General features: G+C 44.7%; 1 protein-coding gene across 1 annotated transcript in view; it reads right to left on the reverse strand.

Annotated features, from left to right (window-relative positions):
• lhfpl2a (LHFPL tetraspan subfamily member 2a) overlaps positions 1-20,263 on the reverse strand; it is a 75,722-nt gene that overhangs the window by 39,391 nt on the left and 16,068 nt on the right. Inside the window, exon 2 of the mRNA XM_017683805.2 lies at positions 3,420-3,531. The gene's annotated coding sequence lies outside the window, so the exon portion shown is untranslated. The remainder of the gene's footprint in view (positions 1-3,419; positions 3,532-20,263) is intronic.

The following is a 20,263-nucleotide window of genomic DNA, read 5'->3' on the forward strand; positions in this document are numbered from 1 at the left end:
TAACCATTACACCAATATGTCATAAATAAACACAAATAACACCATAAAAACGGTGCAAACCATACTAATGTTAGACTGTTTAGCTGGGGTGCTGAGTCAGGGATGTTTCAGTCAGCGGCTGGAAAATTTCAAGAAAAAGCGTTCCCTAGGCATATATACATATTTTATATATATATATATAAAATATATATATATAAAATATATTATATATATATATATATATATGGAGCCAGGCCTGGGGGAGGGGCTCGCCAGCGAGCGTCTGGTGGCCGGGGATTCACTCATGGTGCCCGGCCGGGCCCAGCCCGAAGGAGCTACATGAGTCCCCCCTCCCATCGACCCACCACCAATGGGAGGGGCAGTAGTAGGGGTGTGGTGCATTGTGGATCGGGCAGTGTCCGAAGGGTGGGCCTTGGCGATCTGATCCTCGGTTGCTGAAACTGGCTTTTGGAACTTGGAACGTTACCTCACTGGCGGGGAAGGAGCCTGAGTTGGTGCTCGAGGTCGAGAGATACCGGCTAGATATAGTCGGGCTCACCTCAACACACAGCTTGGGCTCTGGGTCCAATCTCCTTGAGAGGGGCTGGACTTTTTTCTTTTCTGGAGTTGCCCATGGTGAGAGGCAGGTGTGGGCTTTCTCATAGCCCCTCGACTCGGCGCCTGTATGTTGGGGTTTTCCCCGGTGGACGAGAGGGTAGCTTCCCTACGCCTTCGGGTTGGGGAACGGGTCCTGACTGTTGTCTGTGCTTATGCACCGAACAGCAGTTCAGAATACCCAGCCTTCATAGAGTCCTTGGAAGGGGTGCTTGAAAGTGCTCCTCCTGGAGACTCGATTGTCCTACTGGGGGACTTCAACGCTCACGTGGGCAACGACATTAAGACCTGGAGGGGTGTGGTTGGGAGGAATGGCCTCTCTGATCTGAACCCGAGTGGTGTTCAGTTTTTGGACTTCTGTGCAAACCACAGTTTGTCCATAACGAACACCATGTTTGAACACAAGGATGTCCATAAGTGCACATGGCACCAGGACACCCTAGGCCGCAGTTCAATGATTGACTTTGTAGTCGTGTCAGCGGACCATGTGTACTGGACACTCGGGTAAAGAGAGGAGCTGAGCTGTCAACTGATCACCACCTGGTGGTGAGTTGGATCAGGTGGTGGGGGAAGATGCCAGTCAGACCAGGCAAACCCAAACGTATAGTGAGGGTTTGCTGGGAACGTCTGGCAGAAGAACCTGTCAGATTGATCTTCAACTCACACCTCCGTCAGAACTTTGACCAGATATCGGGGGAGGTGGGGGACATTGACTCAGAATGGGCCATGTTCCGCTCCTCCATTGTTGAAGCGGCTGACTGTAGCTGTGGTCGCAAGGTAGTTGGTGCCTGTCGGGGCGGTAATCCTCGAACCCGGTGGTGGACACCCCAGGTGAGAGATGCCGTCAAGCTGAAGAAGGAGTCCTACCGGATATGGTTGGCCTGTAGGACACCAGAGGCAGCTGGCAGGTATCGACAGGCCAAGCGATCTGCGGCTTCAGTCGTTGCCAAGGCAAAAACCCGGGTGTGGGAAGAGTTCGGTGAGGCCTTGGAAAGTGACTTTAAGTCGGCTCCGAAAAGATTCTGGCAAACCGTCAGGCGACTCAGAAGGGGAAAGCAGTGTGCCACTAGCACTGTATATAGTGGAGATGGTGTGCTGCTGACTTCGACTGAAGACGTCATTGGGCGGTGGAAGGAATACTTTGAGGACCTTCTCAATCCCACCAACACGTTCTCCAGTGAAGAGGCAGAGTCTGGGGACACGGGAATAGGCTTGTCCAGTCGCTAAGGTAGTTAAAAAGCTCCTTGGCGGCAGGGCTGCAGGGGTGGATGAGATCCGTCCCGAGTTCCTCAAGGCTCTGGATGTTGTGGGGCTGTCTTGGCTGACACGCCTTTTCAACATTGCGTGGACATCGGGGGTGGTGCCACTTGATTGGCAGACTGGGGTGGTGGTGCCTCTTTTTAAAAAGGGGGACCGGAGGGTGTGTTCCAACTACAGGGGAATCACACTCCTCAGCCTCCCTGGTAAGGTCTATGCAAGGGTACTGGAGAAGAGAGTCCGGCTTATAGTCGAACCTCGGATTCAGGAGGAGCAGTGCGGGTTCCGCCCTGGTCGTGGAACACTGGACCAACTCTTTACCCTCTCCAGGATTCTTGAGGGTTCATGGGAGTTTGCCCAACCAGTCCACATGTGCTTTGTGGATTTGGAGAAGGTATTCGACTGTGTTCCCCGGGGTATTCTGTGGGAGGTGCTTCGGGAGTACGGGGTACATGGCTCTTTGCTACGAGCCATTCAGGCCCTGTACAAACAAAGCAGGAGCTTGGTTCGCATGGCCGGCAGTAAGTCAGACTTTTTCCCAGTGAGAGTTGGACTCCGTCAGGGCTGCCCTTTGTCACCGATTCTATTCATAATTTTTATGGATAGAACTTCTAGGCGCAGTCAGGGGATGGAGGGTGTCCGGTTTGGTGACCTCAGGGTCACATCACTGCTGTTTGCAGATGATGTGGTCCTATTGGGGACATCAGGCCATGAACTTCAGCTTTCACTGGATCGGTTTGCAGCCGAGTGTGAAGCGGCCGGGATGAGGATCAGTACCTCCAAATCCGAGGCCATGGTTCTCACGCGGGAAAGGGTGGAGAGCCCTCTCTGGGTCGGGGATGAGCTCTTGCCTCAAGTGGAGGAGTTTAAGTATCTCGGGGTCTTGTTCACGAGTGATGGTACAAGGGAGCGGGAGATTGACAGGCGGATTGGTGCTGGGTCAGCAGTGATGCGGGCTCTTTACCGGTCTGTTGTGGTAAAGAAAGAGCTGAGCCATAAGGCAAGGCTCTCGATTTACTGGTCGATCTACGTTCCCACCCTCACCTATGGTCATGAGCTTTGGGTAATGACCGAAAGAACGAGATCGCGAATACAAGCGGCTGAAATGAGTTTCCTCCGCAGGGTGGCTGGACTCTCCCTTAGAGATAGGGTGAGAAGTTCGGTCATCCGGGAGGGACTCGGAGTAGAGCCGCTGCTTCTTAACGTCGAGAGGAGCCAGTTGAGGTGGTTCGGGCATCTTGTTAGGATGCCTCCTGGACGCCTCCCTTGGGAGGTGTCACAGGCAAGTCCACCGGGGAGGAGACCCCGGGGAAGACCCAGGACACGCTGACGTGACTATAGCGCCTCGGAATCCCTCCCAGGGAGCTAGTGGAAGTGGCTGGGGAAAGGGAGGTCTGGGCTTCATTGCTCAGGATGCTGCCCCCGCGACCCGAACCCCGGAGAAGCGGAAGATGATGGATGGATGGATGGATGGAGATATATATATATACACACACATACACACACACAATATATATATATATAAAAGCCTCTCAGTGTTTGGCCCACATCACACAGCATCCACTCACCTGTCCAGGTAAGGACTCCAGGGGGAGATAGGCGCTGTAGTCACTTCCTGTGGGCGTCACTCAGGCGTGTCCTCTCTCTCTCTTTCTCTCTCTCTCGCCCTCTAAATCAGTGCTGCAAGGAAATGAGAGAAACTGAAATTAGTCATAAAACCCCCAGGTTACCAGCCAGTTAATCAGCTAATCAGTGAGGCCCCACACAATTCCCATTCACTCTCTTCCAACAGCAGCCTGTCACACCAGTGATATATAGGCTAACATAAACAAAACAAATTATTGACTAGTGACAAAAAAAGGCTTCTGACTTTATCCTTGATGATGATGATTCAGTGATTGCCCAACATAAATAAACTTTTCTGTTAATCAAAGAATCACTAAGCTGGGCAGTTTGAAAGAATCAGATGAGTGGACAGAATCAAACTCCTGTGGACTGATGGAGGGAGTGGAAGGCGGAGGAGAGAGTCTGGCACCTGGACGGACGGCCAGTTCTCTGAAACAGTAGCCGTGAGACGGGCAGGAGCCAAGTTTTACTGAGAAACGGCTGGCCATTCTCCTCACAATGACCACGCTGTGCAGCTAATAAAAATAAAACTGCAACCGCTGCAATCAGTGTGTAACAGAAGTATAGATCCTTCACAAAGAGCCATTGTGTTCTTCTCTCCTGTACTTCCTCAGGCCCTCACTGAACCATTACCATCCCCCCTCCCCCCATTCGAATATTCTTCACACTCACTTAACTGTCCTGCTGCACTGTGGCCTCGAACACAATTGGCTCTTTAGTGTCCGGCACCGACAGTTCAATAACCGCTCTGACCTCAAATCAACATTCATAAATCACACATACTCTCAGCTTAGAGACACAGAGAGAGTTTTTACCATTACCTTTGAATGATAGGAGATAAAACAGGTTTTGTAACCATAAAAATTTCTGTCTCACTTTTTTCGGACAGTCCGCTATTGTCCCCTATAGATCATCTACAGATGTTCAAATAGTTAACAAACTATTGAAGCTCAGTTGATTCTAAACAGTGGTGCTGTGAAGTTAAGGTTAAGATTAAACCAGGTTTAGAGTTAAAGAAAATGATGGTCAATTTAGTGGAATAGGTTGTGGGATAATAGGTAATGAGTAATGGTTAGTGGCTAATAGGTAATGGGTAATGGTTAGTGGCTAATAGGTAATGGGTAATGGTTCGTGGATAATAGGTAATGGGTAATGGTTAGTGGCTAATAGGTAATGGGTAATGGTTCGTGGCTAATAGGTAATGGGTATTGGTTCGTGGATAATAGGTAATGGGTAATGGTTAGTGGCTAATAGGTAATGGGTAATGGTTAGTGGCTAATAGGTGATGAGTAATTGTTAGTGGCTAATAGGTAATGGGTAATGGTTCGTGGATAATAGGTAATGGGTAATGGTTAGTGGCTAATAGGTAATGGGTAATGGTTAGTGGATAATAGGTAATGGGTAATGGTTCATGGATAATAGGTAATGGGTAATGGTTAGTGGCTAATAGGTAATGGGTAATGGTTAGTGGATAGTAGGTAATGGGTAATGGTTAGTGGCTAATAGGTGATGAGTAATTGTTAGGGGCTAATAGGTAATGAGTAATGGTTAGTGGCTAATAGGTGATGAGTAATGGTTAGTGGCTAATAGGTAATGAGTAATGGTTAGTGGCTAATAGGTGATGAGTAATGGTTAGGGGATAATAAGTAATGGGTAATGGTTAGTGGCTAATATGTAAACGGTAATGGTGAGGGGATAATAGTTAACGAGTAATGGGTAGTTAGTGGGGTTAATAGCAATGGTCTTTGACTTTGTTCCCAAAGTAGCACAGTCACTAATATTGGTACACGTACAGTATTTTGCAAATGTCATGGATCCCACTTTCATTTATTTCATTAGCAGTCAAATGGCCTTCAAGACAAGGCAAGTTTATTTCTGTAGCACATTTCATACACTGCAGTCATTTAAAGCTTTACAAATAAATACAAGTTATTCTTTTTTCTGCATCAGGTAAAATAAGTTAAACATACTACACTGAACAGAAAGCCTCAACAACTAAATATAATATTTTAAAGAAATCTGCAGGGATATTTTTCCACACTTCCAAAGTTCAGTCTTGATTGTCTTGCAATTCCAAACACATTCAGGTAGACAGTCTTCCTGAAGGATTGGTAGGTGGAGTTTACATACAATGATAGGATTGACAGGTGAAGAGCCTTCCTGTGCAGTGCCTGACCTTCGAGCCTGGAGCTGAAAAGTGGCACGAAGGTGTGATGATGTGTTACTACTGAGACAAACTCTGCTTGACAAAAGGCTCCAGCCAATCAAATCAGAGCCTGGCTGATCTTGGTTGTGACTGTGAAGAGCAGTTAAAACCATAAAGTCATAAAACAAATCAGAGGGAGATCACTTGACCACTGTGTTATCTACCATAGTTACCACACCCAGTTACAGTGATGGTGGTGAATAATGTGGAGACAGAGCTGAACGTGTGTCTGTTTACTAGGAAAAATAACATTAGCACGCTCCGTTAATGCATTTGGGAAATGGAGACTGAAACTGGGGAGCATGAATGCTCTGATAAACAGCAGGGGACGCTTTCACAGTATTCACAACTTACAGTTTATCACATTTTAGTTTGACCATTTTTACACCAGTAATGGCAGCTGTAACTTAAGTTTTTAACATTATTTTGATGATGTGTTTACGTTTCACCTGTGTGCATATGGTTGGTATGGCATGCGCCCACCCCCCAGGCCCCAATGGTGGCTGTGAGAGCCTGCCGGAAGGTGGGGCCCGAACTCAAAGCAAGGATGAAGCCCTGTGAGGATGGAGGGGGGAGAAGGGCAAGTGAGTGGGAGCACAAACGCCGAGCTTCACAGAGGGACGCAAGTGACCGCGGGAGTAGGATGCCAGCCATGAAAGGTACGAGGGCAAGAAGCAAGTCCTGAGCTCCACCGAGCTGCAAACAGGGGGCTGGGCCCAGACGGCAGAGCTCGGGACTCGCTCCTTGGACTCGTGCCTCTTGTGGCCAGCACCATCGTCCTCCTCCTCCTGCCCTCACTCGCATCTCTCGGCAGAGGTCTGGCTTTGCGCCACCCCACCACCACCACCACCACCACCACTTGCAGCTCTCTCCCCACCATCCTAACTGGGGTTTGTCACCGCTCTGTGTTTGGAGCAGCCATCGGGGCCTGGGGAGGCGGGTGCATGCCATAGTTGGTTGCTAGGAAACAGAAGACTTCAATTGATTAAGTTAAGATTTCCTAACTGAAGATAAGATGTTGTAAGATAAGATAAAATTCCTAAATTAAGATCAGATTTGCTTCTGTAATCGGAATTGGTGACAAAACCTATTTTGACCTGTCAGATCTTAACTTAGGTCTGAAATGCAGTCTCAGAACTGTAAGCTCTGTTGGTTCATGTCATAGTCATAGTCAGATCTGCCGGAGTCATTAGCCACACTCTGTAAATGTTTACATTCCCTGTTTATGTACAAACGGATAGAACAAAACTAATTCCATTTACCTGCTTTCTTTCCGAGTATACAATCACCCATATGTCCGGCTAGACACTGAAGGACGACTGACTGCCGAGCCCTCCTGCTACCCACTTCAGACCAGCTGCCCACGCCCCAACCACCTACCTCGGATGAGCTGCCCACCCTACGCTGATGTTCTCATAGGCTCCTAGTTATTCCTAATACCAATATTACTGCTGTTAATATTAGTAATATAATCACTTGTAGGTAGTTTGACCAGAGGAGGATGGGTCCCCCCTGGTGAGCCTGGTTCCTCCCAAGGTTTCTTCCTCAGTTCTGAGGGAGTTTTTCCTTGCCACTGTTGCCCCTGGCTTGCCCACTAGGGGGTTTCTGTACATTCTTACAGTTCACTTGAAACTTTTTCTTTTCTGAAATTCTGTAAAGCTGCTTTGTGACAACATCCGTTGTAAAAAGCGCTATACAAATAAATTTGATTTGATTTTATGTTTGGGTTGCTTTTTTTTGAATGTGCAGTGGATAAGCTATACAAAGCCAGTGCTTCTTCAAGTGTGGCTGCTGCATGGTCATAATTATATGACAAAAATTAACCACACAAATGTGTGAAGTAGTCGACCTTTTTAATCAGTATTTTGGGTAAATAATTCAGGATTAGTATAAAGTCCTACTGTATCACTGCTGAGCTTCCTTTCTTCTTGTGATGTCATGCTGATCTGTGATGTACTGTGACCATCATTTTTTGGCCACACTGTCCATTTACTGTCCTGTTCACTGTTATAAAGTTATGGAAACAGATTTGATCACTCCCACGTGGACACACACTAACACACAGCCATAGCAGCCTTGACCAGACCTGACCTCACAGACGAAGATTCTTTCATTCCGGCCAGAAAATGTAAGGTCTTTTCTCTCTCTCTCTCACTCACACTCGCGCGCACACACACACACACACACACACACACACACACTCAAACACGCTGGACAAGGTCTTGTCCAGACAGTCTGCTCATTTTATAAACACACACCATTTCCAACCACACACAAAAATGCAGACACACACACACACACATACACAGATGTGGAGAACAGCCCAGCAGTAGAGAATAGAGGTCTGTGTGTGTGTGTGTGTGTGTGTGTGTGTGTGTGTGTTCACCGCTGCGGTGTCTGAATCAGTTTATCTGTGCTTTAAAGTACGTAGCTCTTCACAGTTTGAATTAAAGCCTCTTGTGATCTTACATGTGCTGATGTGTTTGATTTTAAGCCTCTTTCATTGTTTTATTTTATTAATATCTATTTGATATTTACTATAAAAATAGCATTGCATTTGTTCAATATTTGTTGTCAAATATTTATACTGTCTGGAAGCTCATGCACTTCATTTTGTATAGTGTTTGAATGTTTCCTGTTCGTACTTCATGAAACACTGTGTTCACTCTTAAGCCCTGTTGGAGCTGGATTAGTTAAATGTGGGGAGCTGCTGTAACCGGAGTGATTATGGAGATCTGTGATTTTAATCCAGTATAAATCAGTGTGTGTAATTTTCACAGTCTGACAGCAATAATTCCCGAGTGCATTAACTTCTGTGGGCTGGAGGTTAGGTAACCCGCCCTGTGACCAGAAGGTTGCTGATTCAATCCCCTCAGCTGACAGTCCATGACTGAAGTGCCCTTGAGTAAGGCACCTAACCCCCAGTTGCTACCCAGGCTGCCCACCGCTCCGGGCAAGTGTGCTCACTGTTCACTAGTGTGCATGTATACATGGGTGTTTCACTGCACGGATGGGTTAAATGTGGAGATCTAATTCCACAGTGTGCAAACACAGTTGGCTGATGGTTCTGAACTTGTAGCTCCTCAATAACAGCAGACATGTACATCATAATAACAAAACCAACTAATAATTAACTGTACCTTCATGTTTTGGGGGGGAGCTGAGGTTGAACAGTGAAATGAAGCTTGATTTGACTCAATTCTTTCCTCAAGTTCAAGACTTCTGAAATCCACATCACTTCAGTGTATGTTGACTCCATATGCTGTGATTATGCTCCATCATTTGCAATCGCTGTTGATAACAGGCCTCACCCTCACATTGAAGGAGATGTACAGTTTCCTCCCTCGCCCACTATCACTTTTTTTTTTTTTTTTTTTTGGCGCCATATTTATAATCTAACCAGACAGCATGAGTGGATGTGTGGCACCCGTCACATAATACTAATGTAAACGACTATGCTGTGATGCTGGATCCAGGCTATTTGGGGTAATTTGAGGGAAATTAATTACACAGATTCTTTATCCTGTAGGAACTGGCCAAATCATGCACAAATAACATTGCGCACCTCCTCTGCTAAAAACTAACCCGCCTCCAGTGGAGTTTTACTGTGGGATTTGTGTCTCTGTTAACTGTCACACTCTAAACGTCAAATGTGGAGCAGTCATGGGCTGGCAGTTAGGTCTCCAGCCTTGTGAGCGGAAAGGCGATGGCCTCAAGCAAGGCACTTAACCCCTAAGGTAAAATTTCAACATTCCCACAATAATCCCACTAATAAGGATCACTTAACTAACTATGTCACTTCGTTCAACTTATGCCAAATCCACGTTGGCCCCCAGAGAGGTTATCAGTCTTTTTGTCTAGCAATAAGTATTATTGGTGTCAGCCCAGAAAAACATAAGTTGACCACCAATAAAGCTGATATACCAAAAAACTAAATAATGAACTACTAATTACACAGCGACCTGCCTTCAGCCCAAAGACTGCTGGGATAGGCTCCAGCTCCGCCAAATAACCAAATAACACTGCTGCACTATTAATGACCACAGTACTTGGCAAATAACTCAATACCAAACTACTGTTTATCGTTACCATTGATATGTTATCAAACTCCTAGTCAGCATAATAGTTACCACATAACGAATGAAATAATTACTAATTAGCAATGTAGATTCAAAATACCTCATTATTCAATTAGTAATTACCATAGTAGTTACCAAATAACCAATTACCAAACTAAATTACCACTGCATTTACCAAATAAATAATGCTGTCATGTTTAATATTAGTGAATTATACATGTTAAAGTTTACAGTTACAGCTACGTTAGTAACAGCTGAAACAGTGATGATCCTCCCTGAACATCAGAGTTGAGACAAACCAAATGCCCTGCTGCCTCAGTTGGGGTGGGGATGGGGGGCACTCATGGTGAATGGACCATGAATGCTAAAAGGTCTTTCAGGGAACCCATGGGGATGCAGGCTATTTACCCAAACAAAGAGTGTGACTTGACCAAAACACAAACATGCGCACACACACACACACACATACACACACACACACACACACACACACACACAATCCTTTACGATGTGCAGATTACCCTGAAGTCTCAGTTTTGTTCCATTTCAGCACAATGAGGAGGAGAAGGCCTTCTGGGCAGTCCAAAAGGGAGGTCACCATTAGATCACAGTGAGGCCACAGGTTAACCGACACTCATTACATTTTACACAGCCCACCAATCAGACCACCATGGACATAAACAGGTTAATACTGCTGGTAGATGTAGCGTGAAGGAGTCATAACACACAGAGTCAGACCGAGAGAGAGAGAGAGAGAGAGACATAAAAAGAGAGAGCGAGAGAGAGAGAAAAACAGAGAGAGAAAAACAGAGAGAGAGAGAGAGAGAGAGTTAGCGCGCAAAGATAGTGGTCCTATAATGGAACCTTGCAGAACTCCAGAGGAAATGCTAAAATGTTTACCTCAAAGATTTCCCAATGCTACAAGAAATGAACTGATAATGAAATGTGATTTAAAGCATTCTAAAGATTCACCTGAGGATCATTTCAAGACAATGGACCAGGATCTTGTGATCAACTGTATTGAATGCTGAAGGACCAGAACCGATGGGTTATGTGAATCAATGCTAAACCTGAGGTTATTCACAAGACAGACCAATGCTTTCTCTGAAAACACAACTGGAATTTATCTAGTAAACTATTAGAAAAATATTTATGGAAGGTTTGAAATAGGTCTAAAAAGACTTTCAGTGTTATATATTTCCATTTTTGTACTATTTCTGTTGACCCCATTCATCATGAAGTGTCACACAGTATAAAATGTAGCTGGAGTTTTACAGTAACAACTGAGGAACATGCAGAGGAAGAAAAGAGTCGCCATGTCTCCAGCTGTGACTTTCTGGTCTCCACCCTCATGCTCTGTGTGTTTCTCTTCTCAGAGCCCTCCCTCTGCTCAGGCTGGACAGGCCGAGGCTCTGACCGCTCCACCAGCAGAACATCAAAGCCTGCGAGGGAACCCTCATATTTACACACCGCATCCAGAAGCTTCCATTCAGGACTATGACAGCCACAGCTTCCCCTAGCCTCAGAAGCTCCACCCACACATACAGAGTCTGATGTCTACACTCTCATTTCACATGACAGCAATCTTGAAACCCAAAGTGAGGCTGCTGTAGGAAAATTCCAGAATCAGACTGGACAGACAGACCACAGAAAAAGCTCAATAAGAAAAATTACACTTCTATTTCATTATTAAGCTACAAGTATTCAGGATGTGGTTAATGTCGGTTAACCTTTCAAGGTGGCAGTATTTTAATTAGCTAATAGTGAATTCGCTGTTTGTTAAAATATACATGGACATATAAATATTACTGGCCAACAATTCAGTAAGATCTGCTACATCTGCCCTTGTCAAATATAAGTTGCTATTATTGTGAAACAGAAGTTTGTAGGAGCAACAATAGCTTAACTACGAATGAGTAGACAACGCAAATTCTTAGCCTGGGGCTGCCGAGCACTAAAGTGCTCACCTCCTCTGTTGCATCACTCACTATAGAGCTCCAAACTGCCTCTGGAAGCAACATTAGCACACAAACTGTGTGTCAGGAGCTTCATTAAATACATTTCCATTTCATACATTTACATAAATACAGTGTATCACAAAAGTGAGTACACCCCTCACATTTCTGCAGATATTTAAGTATATCTTTTCATGGGACAACACTGACAAAATGACACTTTGACACAAAAGTGTCGTCTGTGTGCAGCTTATATAACAGTGTAAATTTATTCTTCCCTCAAAATAACTCAATATACAGCCATTAATGTCTAAACCAGCAAACAGTGATGTTGATGCTACAGCACAAAGACATTTTACACAATTACCTGCTTCCAGCTTTATGCCAGCAGTTTGGGAAAGTGCCTTTCCTGTTCCAGCATAACTGAACCCAAAAGCAAGCTCCATAAAGACACGGCTTGCCCATGGTGTGGAGTCCTGACCTCAACCCCACTAAACACCTTTGGGACGAACTGGAACATCAACTGTGTGCCAGGCCCTCTCGTCCAACATCAGAGTCTGACGTCACAAATGCTCTTTTGACTGAATGGGCACCAATTCCCACAGACCCACTCAAAATTTTGTAGAAAGCTTCCCAGAAGAGTGGAGACTGTTATAGTTGCAAAGGGGGAACAGCTCCATATTAATGCCCATGATTGTGGAATGGGACATTCAACAAGCTCATACAGGTGTGATGAGCAGGGATCCACATATATGTGGCCTTATAGTGCATATTATACTCTGCTAGCAGTCCAGCAACTCGATTTTCGAGTCCAGTCAATTTTTCCTACCTAGCCTGGTGACGACAATCAGGACTTTGTCAGTTCTATTCTGACTGCTTATCCACACAGGGCCGTGTGCACCTCTGTGAACCCTAAACGAACTTTTGTTTATGATGCTAAACACTAGCAAGTCACCATCTAGAGAGTGAGATAATCTGTCTGCAAAGTCGTTCAGAGTGGTTTGGTGTGAAACACTCCATCCTAGAGAAACTTGAGACAGACCTGTTCACAGTGGTGGTGAAAGGAACCAGACATCCACCTCTTAAAGCTCCCTCACAGAAAGTTACTACATAAAACGGTTATGAATTCTCTGCCTGATGTCCGAGACACTGTTTTACAATACGTATGAACTTAAAATCCATTCATGGTGGAGGGATACATAACATGCAAGGTGTTGTGAGGGCAAAATAGTCCCTAAAGAAAACGTATTATTTAAGAGTTTCCACTATTTTTCCATCATCAACGTTCCATATCAACTCAGAAGACACGTGTAGGTTCACTGGTGGTTTTGCACAGTAAAAAAAATGTCTATTTGTGTTGTAGTCATGGCGACCCTTGGTTCCTATCACCACCACAGTAAAGGAATCTGAACCATTTCACACCAAACCGCCCTGAATCAGTTTACAACTCACGCACTCCCTTATGCAGGAACCTTTAAAGATTGGTGGAATTCTCCTTTAATAATAATAAAAATAATAAATAAATAAATAAATAATGAAAGAATAAAACAATCATTTGATCTTTTATTCAGTCATTATGGTGAGCCTTTTATTGATACAGTTTATTTAAATATTTAAGGTAATCTAATATAATGTTTGAAAATGAGAATATTCTATACGGTCAGCTGTGATTAAATGACAAATAAATGTTTTTTTTCTGCAGATCTTAAAGTGTTAATTGAACAGATTACACCAAATAACTGCAGCTGGCTGTAGCTTTCCTGTTACTGTACGTTCTCTGTTAATGATTGACTGGATGAAGCAGTGCAAACTTTCAGAGTTTCTTTGAGCTAATGAGGATTTTAGCACAGAGCTTACTGTACCCCTGTCAAATACCTCCAAATGACATCAGCATTCCAGCTCAGAACACACACACACACACACACACACACACACACACACACACACACACACACTACTCTCAGCTCTGTAAAGTCTCTGTTCATCCCTTTAAGGCTCTTACTGATTACAGACTACAGACCAGTCATTAAAAACATAAAACATGCTGTGTACATCTGTGTGTGTGTGTGTGTGTGTGTGTGTGTGTGTGTGTGTGTGTGTGTGTGTGTGTGTGTGTGTGTGTGTGTGTGTCCACAGGCCGCACACCATGCATGCCATCATAAGTAAAAGGAACATTTCCCCAGACCAACAATGTGGAGATGATGCATTAGCTGGCTTGACAGAACTGACTATTTATTATTATTTAGAATTTTTTATTACTATTATTTACCTTTATTATCACTCAGTTTTCTTTAGGTCGCAGTCTCAGTGACTAAGTGTTGATGTCGCCATCAGCGGCACTCCCTGTCTAATGTTCCTGAGCATTGTTGTTTGGATTTTTTGCTGATGCACTTTTGGCAAAGACGACTCGGCTTATCCTGGATGCATCTGCTATAGCCAAGCATGATTACATTGCCTGCTCTTAATTGTTCCTGTTCCAACTTTACTTGGAAGGCTCTGCAGGCATACATTTTGGAATAAGCAAAATTTTGCAAAAAATAAATAAATACAAAACACAAAACAGTGAAGAACAAACCCTCTTATCTCCAAAATGGTAACTTTACAGGAGAAGGAAAAAAACTACTTTACTCTTAATGTGATTCAATGGAACCAGACGTTTTACCAAGTCATTTTGGGCCATTTCTTTTTGTCCGTTCTTCATGAAATTTCCAAGCAATGTAAAGGACAGCAGACATTTTCAAATTCGATCATAAACTGAAAAAGGAAAAAAAAATAGAGACACAAGGTTTTCTTCAGACAGCAGCGATATGTTGTCTTTGTGCTGTTTTCATCCAAATCCAGGTCAAAGTAGATTTATACATCACTGCTTATTGTTATTATGTGCATTTTATCTATTATCCAAACTTCAGAATTTGGTTTGTATAACAGAAGTGAGGATGTCACTCTAGGCCTTATGGAAGTTCTAGATACGTGGCTGACTGCAAGCCATAGCCTCACCAGGTTTCAGGCGTAAGAAAAAGAAACTAGGGGCAGCAGCAGCCAGAAAAAAAAAAAGTTATACATGCAAGGTTAAATATATGGTCATGGCTTTCACAAGCTTCAAATTTTAGTGTTTAATCTAGAATGGCCAAAAAAGTTCATACATGCCAGTGTTATCTTAGCACTAACATACCATTAGAAATCCCATAGGTGCACTAGTAGAAATTAGCATTATAACACTAATAGTCAACACCATACAACAAGTCCATTTTTATTTTTAAATTTTACACATTTTATTTTGGAGCTTATTATTATTTTCTGATTTTAATAACACTAATCAGTTGGGCTGGCATGTAAATGACAAGCCAAGACATGTTAGGTCTCTGAATGAGGCTAATGTAGCTAACAAGTTACAGAAGCTTGTACCCCACCAATTTACACACACACAATCTATCCATCTGGGTCACAGGGAGCCTATCCTCCAGCGCTCATTAGGAAGGCATGAACACCTTGGATGGGTTGCCAGTCCATCACAGGGCAGGCACACAGGTTCTCACATCCATCTAGGGGCAGTTTGGCATGTCCAACTGGCCTGACTCCATGTCTTTGGGCTGTAGGGTGGGGGCCCATGCAATCATAGGAGGAACATGAAGGCTCCATGCAGGGTGAACCCTTGTCGTCTGTCCAGGGAATCAAACCCAGGCCCTTCTATTGCTATGAGGCAATAGCGCTACCCATTGTTCCCCACACCCAACCCAACCAACTTAAGCATATATGTTTAATGGCAATAAAGTTAACTGTCACACTCAAAAGTCACAGGGCAGACACACCTGGTGAGGAAATCCACTATGCCTCCCAACCCTCACACCCGACACATATGGGTGTTATAGTATAATGGAACACATTCAGACTTTTTCTCTGGTGATTCACAAAAAGACAAGGACACAATAAGTACACCACCAATAAGACAAGGACAAGATAAGGATACCAACTCTATGGTACACTAGATTAACATGGCGCTAACTGCATGCCTAAACTTTCAGTTCCACCTTATTCCCATGAAGGAGCCTGGTATAGGCCAAAAGCCCAACACCAAGTCAAACTGAATAAAAGTCATCAGCTTTCTTTGATCCCTCTTTTTAGCATGTTACTGCTGTTGGAACAAAACCTTGTGTCTCCAAATTGGTAACTTTACAGGAGAGGGAAAAAACACCCTTTGCTTTTAATGTAAGTCAATGGAACCAGATTTACCAAAGTAATGTTAGGCAGTTTCTTTTGGTCCATTCGCCATGCAATTCACACGCAATGTAAAGGACAACAGACATTTTCAAATTACTGGCAAAACTGAAAAACGAGAATGGAGATCCTACTTTGGTTTTGTTCTGACAGCATTCCTCAGCTTTGGGCCTCAGACTGTGTGGAGCTGTTCAGTATCTCCAATAAACTTGCTTTATGAGGTTTCCGACACTGTAAGGCTCACCGTTATCTGTGAAGATGGGCTGGTACATCAGTGCAGCTGAAATTAGCAGCCGTCACCTTCAAGCCTGAATTTTGTTCGCACTTTTGTCTGTTTTGGTAGATAAACACCCCGCAAGCTCCAAGGCCGTCAAAGCGTCACACACTCAAACCCTCCAAAACCAACCTCCCCCTCAGCAGACTGTCAGCGGTTTCCCAGCTGCCTCTGACCTCGCCGTCAATCAGCTCCTTCCTGCCTAGCATAGAGGGCCGAGTGTGTGTATGAGAGCCAGAGGGCCTGGGGGGGTTTCCTCTGTGAGATATGGAGCTCTGCAGATATGGTGGCTTCACACACGATGGGAAACTACTGCCGTCCTCTTTAACCTCTCGCAAGCTCACATGCTGCTGTTTTTCGGGATCTGGTTGCCAGATTTCAGCCATGACAGAAACACACAGTGTGTGGAAGAGGTGGAGGTTGAGGTGGAGGAGGAGGAGCGGTGTGATGCTAATGGAACTCATTCAGAATGACATTTAACAGAGATTTTAATGTTTGGTCCACAAAAGAACAGGACTCTACACGACAGGTCTCAGACTGGACAATCAGCTGACAACCCTGTGTGTCTCACTGGGCTGGCTGTGACCTTGTACTTATACCTGGGGATGTACACTTATTACAATGGGAGCAAACTGAGTGTGAAATTTCTAAATCAAACTGGTGGCTGCTGTGCAGTTGCTATGGAATCCCAGGTGGTTGCTAAGCTGCTGCTTAGCTGTTGCTCTGATATCCCAGATGGCTGCTATGGTGCTGATAGGCTGTTATTGTGTTCCAGCACTCGTATAACAAGATCGAGTCCGAGCTCGCAAGACGACCCGGGGACCAAACACCACACAGTACCAGCAAACTGCATCAAAAAAGTAAAAGAAACCAAAGATTTGCTTCTGATTTCTGACATTAAAATGATCTAAATTTGGGCTCCCGAGTTGCGCAACCATCTGAGCACTGGCCTCCGCCTCATCAAGAGGTCACAAGTTTGATCCCCGACGACGCTACAGCTGCCCGTGACCGGGAATCTAAAAGAGTACAATTGTCCTGAACATTTAGGGTAAATAGTAAACAGGCCTGCAGCAGTCATGAAACATTAGCTGCCAAACAATTAGCCTAAATATAATTGCAATAAGAATGGAATTTTCTGTTTTTGTTCAGAGAGTAAAGAGGCTGGCTTGCTGAAAATAACAGCACAGATTCAGCATGCATCTATGCAGGTCTGGTCCAGGGCACCCCGCACCCGTCATGCTGGTTGACCACTATACCAGTTTTGAAAACCCAACACATGCAGGTTTTACTGGTCAATGCTAGTTTATCTAGCAGGGCAAAACTCAGCAGCTCCCACCTGATGTAAGATGCAGCTCAAGCACAAATAAACACTTTCCGCTTTCTTTTATGTACATGCATTGACAACTTAACTTGAATACATGGACAACCCCATTCACATTTGTTTGTTGCAACGTAAACATAAAAGTGTGGAAGCTATGAAGTGTGGAAAATATCTGCTTTCAGCCCATTGTGATCAACAAATTGGGCGACTTCCGTCACTTTAAAACAGACATTGTGGTATGAATTATGCCGTAAGGCAGCAGAAAGAAGGAGACCGAACAGAAGTTGGGGGTTTCTAGAGCTCCTGTGGTTCTCCTCTACTGCTTTAAAGTTAAGTGATACTTTTTTAATCCCACAACCGGGGAAATTCCACCTCCACATTTAACCCATGAAGTGAAACACCACATACACACTAGTGAATACACACACACACACACACACACACACACACACACACACACACACACCCACACTAGGGGCAGTGAGCACACTTGCCCAGAGCGGTGGGCAATTCATGGCGCCCGGGGAGCAATTGGGTGTTAGACACCTCAGTCATGGACTGTCGGTGCTAGGGATCGAACCAGCAACCTTCCGGTCAAAGGGGCCGGTTCCCTAACCTCCAGCCCACGACTGCCCCCTACTCCTCTACTCTACTCCTTTACTCCTCTACTGCTCTCTGTGGTTGGAGTGTAATTACTAAATTAGCGGTTAACATTTACAACGGTCATACAGAAGGTCATGGATAGTAGTGGGTGCACATGGGCACAAATGAAGGGGTCAGTTTGTGAAATCTGTAATCACCATTCACGTGTCCAGTGTTCTGCAACCCGGAAAAAGAAAGGAGAAAACATACGGACGAGGACGCTGAGGGAGTTCACACTCACTGCATGTGCAGACGAGGAGGTGAGAGTGATGGACGAGCCTGAAATGGAGAGAAGGCTGGAAAGGTGAACGAGGGCTTCAGGGGAAAACCAGTGGAGAGGAAGAGCACGGAGCGAGACGGGAAGCAAAAGTGTGTCAGCGCTGTTTTTATCGCCCTGCCTGAAAGTGTGTCAGCTGAGCCGCTGGGAAGAACGGCAGCAGAACAGAAGGGGAACGTCTGAGGAACGTCAACAGAGTCTTTAGTGTAAACAAACTCCGGCCATGAATCTGCGCATCTCGACACTCGGCCTGTGAAACCCAAACAGACTCGATTTTTTTGGGACGGAAATCAGCGCTTTTACAGAGCGCAGGCCAGGGAAACTACAGCAGCAGTTCAGCAGAATCCAAAATTGAGCCGATCAGCCAAGATACTCATGAAAAAAACATTTCTGCAGCAAGTTTGGGCAAAACGTAAAGCCCAAAGCTTTTCTGCCCTAACCCAAAAGTAGCCGAGCAGTCTGAGGTTTAGCCCTTCAGCTACATATAATAATCATTTGTAGCTAATATATATTTTTATTTAATCAAACTAAATAGTAATATCATAATATAAAGACATTTTACATACACTTATATACTTATAAGCACTTATAGGCGTCCTTATATAAACACATGTAGGTGTACTTATATACTTATAGGCACACACAGGTGTACTTACATTAAATATCTGTGCCTATAAATATATAAGTACACCTGTATGTGCCAATAAGTATGTAAAGACAACTATATGTTCTTATAAGCATGTAAGTACACCTACATGTGATTATAAGTGTGTAAATAAACCTCTATGTGCATATAATGCATATAATACACCTGTGTGTGAGGTAGGGGATTCCACTAAACTGGCCACTCAGTGTCACCAGGTGTTTAGAGCTGCTGTGTCTGACATCAAGAGCGTGTGCTGAGCAGTTCTGGCTGAGTGACAGTGTGAAGCAAAAGTCCTCGAAGCAAAAGGGGAAAATCACCACATTCACAGAGGATTACACAGCTTACACACACACACCCTTACACACACACACACACACACACACACACACACACGCATAGTCACGCTTTAGTGACACTCAGATAAACCCAGCGCTCCCCGCTGAGGTCATATGTGAGTATTTTATCGCTCTGTAGAAACAACTACACTGAGCCCAACAACTGAATCTGCTGACCATGCGAGGGTCCACACACACACCGACCCCATCAGAAAGAACTAATGCCACCTGAACAATATTTAGATCAATATAAATATAAACTGAATAAATAACTCCATCCCTCACTCACTCACTCCTTCCCTGATTCATTCACTCCCTCAGTCTCTCACTCACTCTCTCACTCACTCCCTTTCTCCTTCCCTCATTCTTTCACGTCCTCAGTCACTCAATCCCTCACTCCTTTACTCACTCACTCCCTCACTCCTTCCCTCATTCATTCACTCCCTCAGTCACTCACTCCTTCCCTCACTCACTCACTCACTCCCTCCCTCATTCACTCACTCCCTCAATCACTCACTCCTTCCCTCACTCTCTCCCTTCACTCCCTCACTCACCCACTCTCTCCTTCCCTCATTCACTCACTCCCTCAATCACTCACTCAGTCCCTCATTCCTTCCCTCATTCATTCACTCTCTCACTTCCTCACACACTCCCTCACACTCCCTCACTCATTCATTCACTCCCCTCACACACTCCCTCACTCATTCATTCACTCCCTCAGTCACTCACTCCCTCAGTCCTTTCCTCAATCATTCACTCCCTCACTCCCTCATTCACTCACTCACTTCCTCACTCCTTCATTCACTCCCTCAGTCACTCACTCCCTCAGTCACTCA

Source organism: Pygocentrus nattereri, chromosome 16 (genome assembly GCF_015220715.1).
Source record: "Pygocentrus nattereri isolate fPygNat1 chromosome 16, fPygNat1.pri, whole genome shotgun sequence".
NCBI lineage: Eukaryota > Metazoa > Chordata > Actinopteri > Characiformes > Serrasalmidae > Pygocentrus > Pygocentrus nattereri.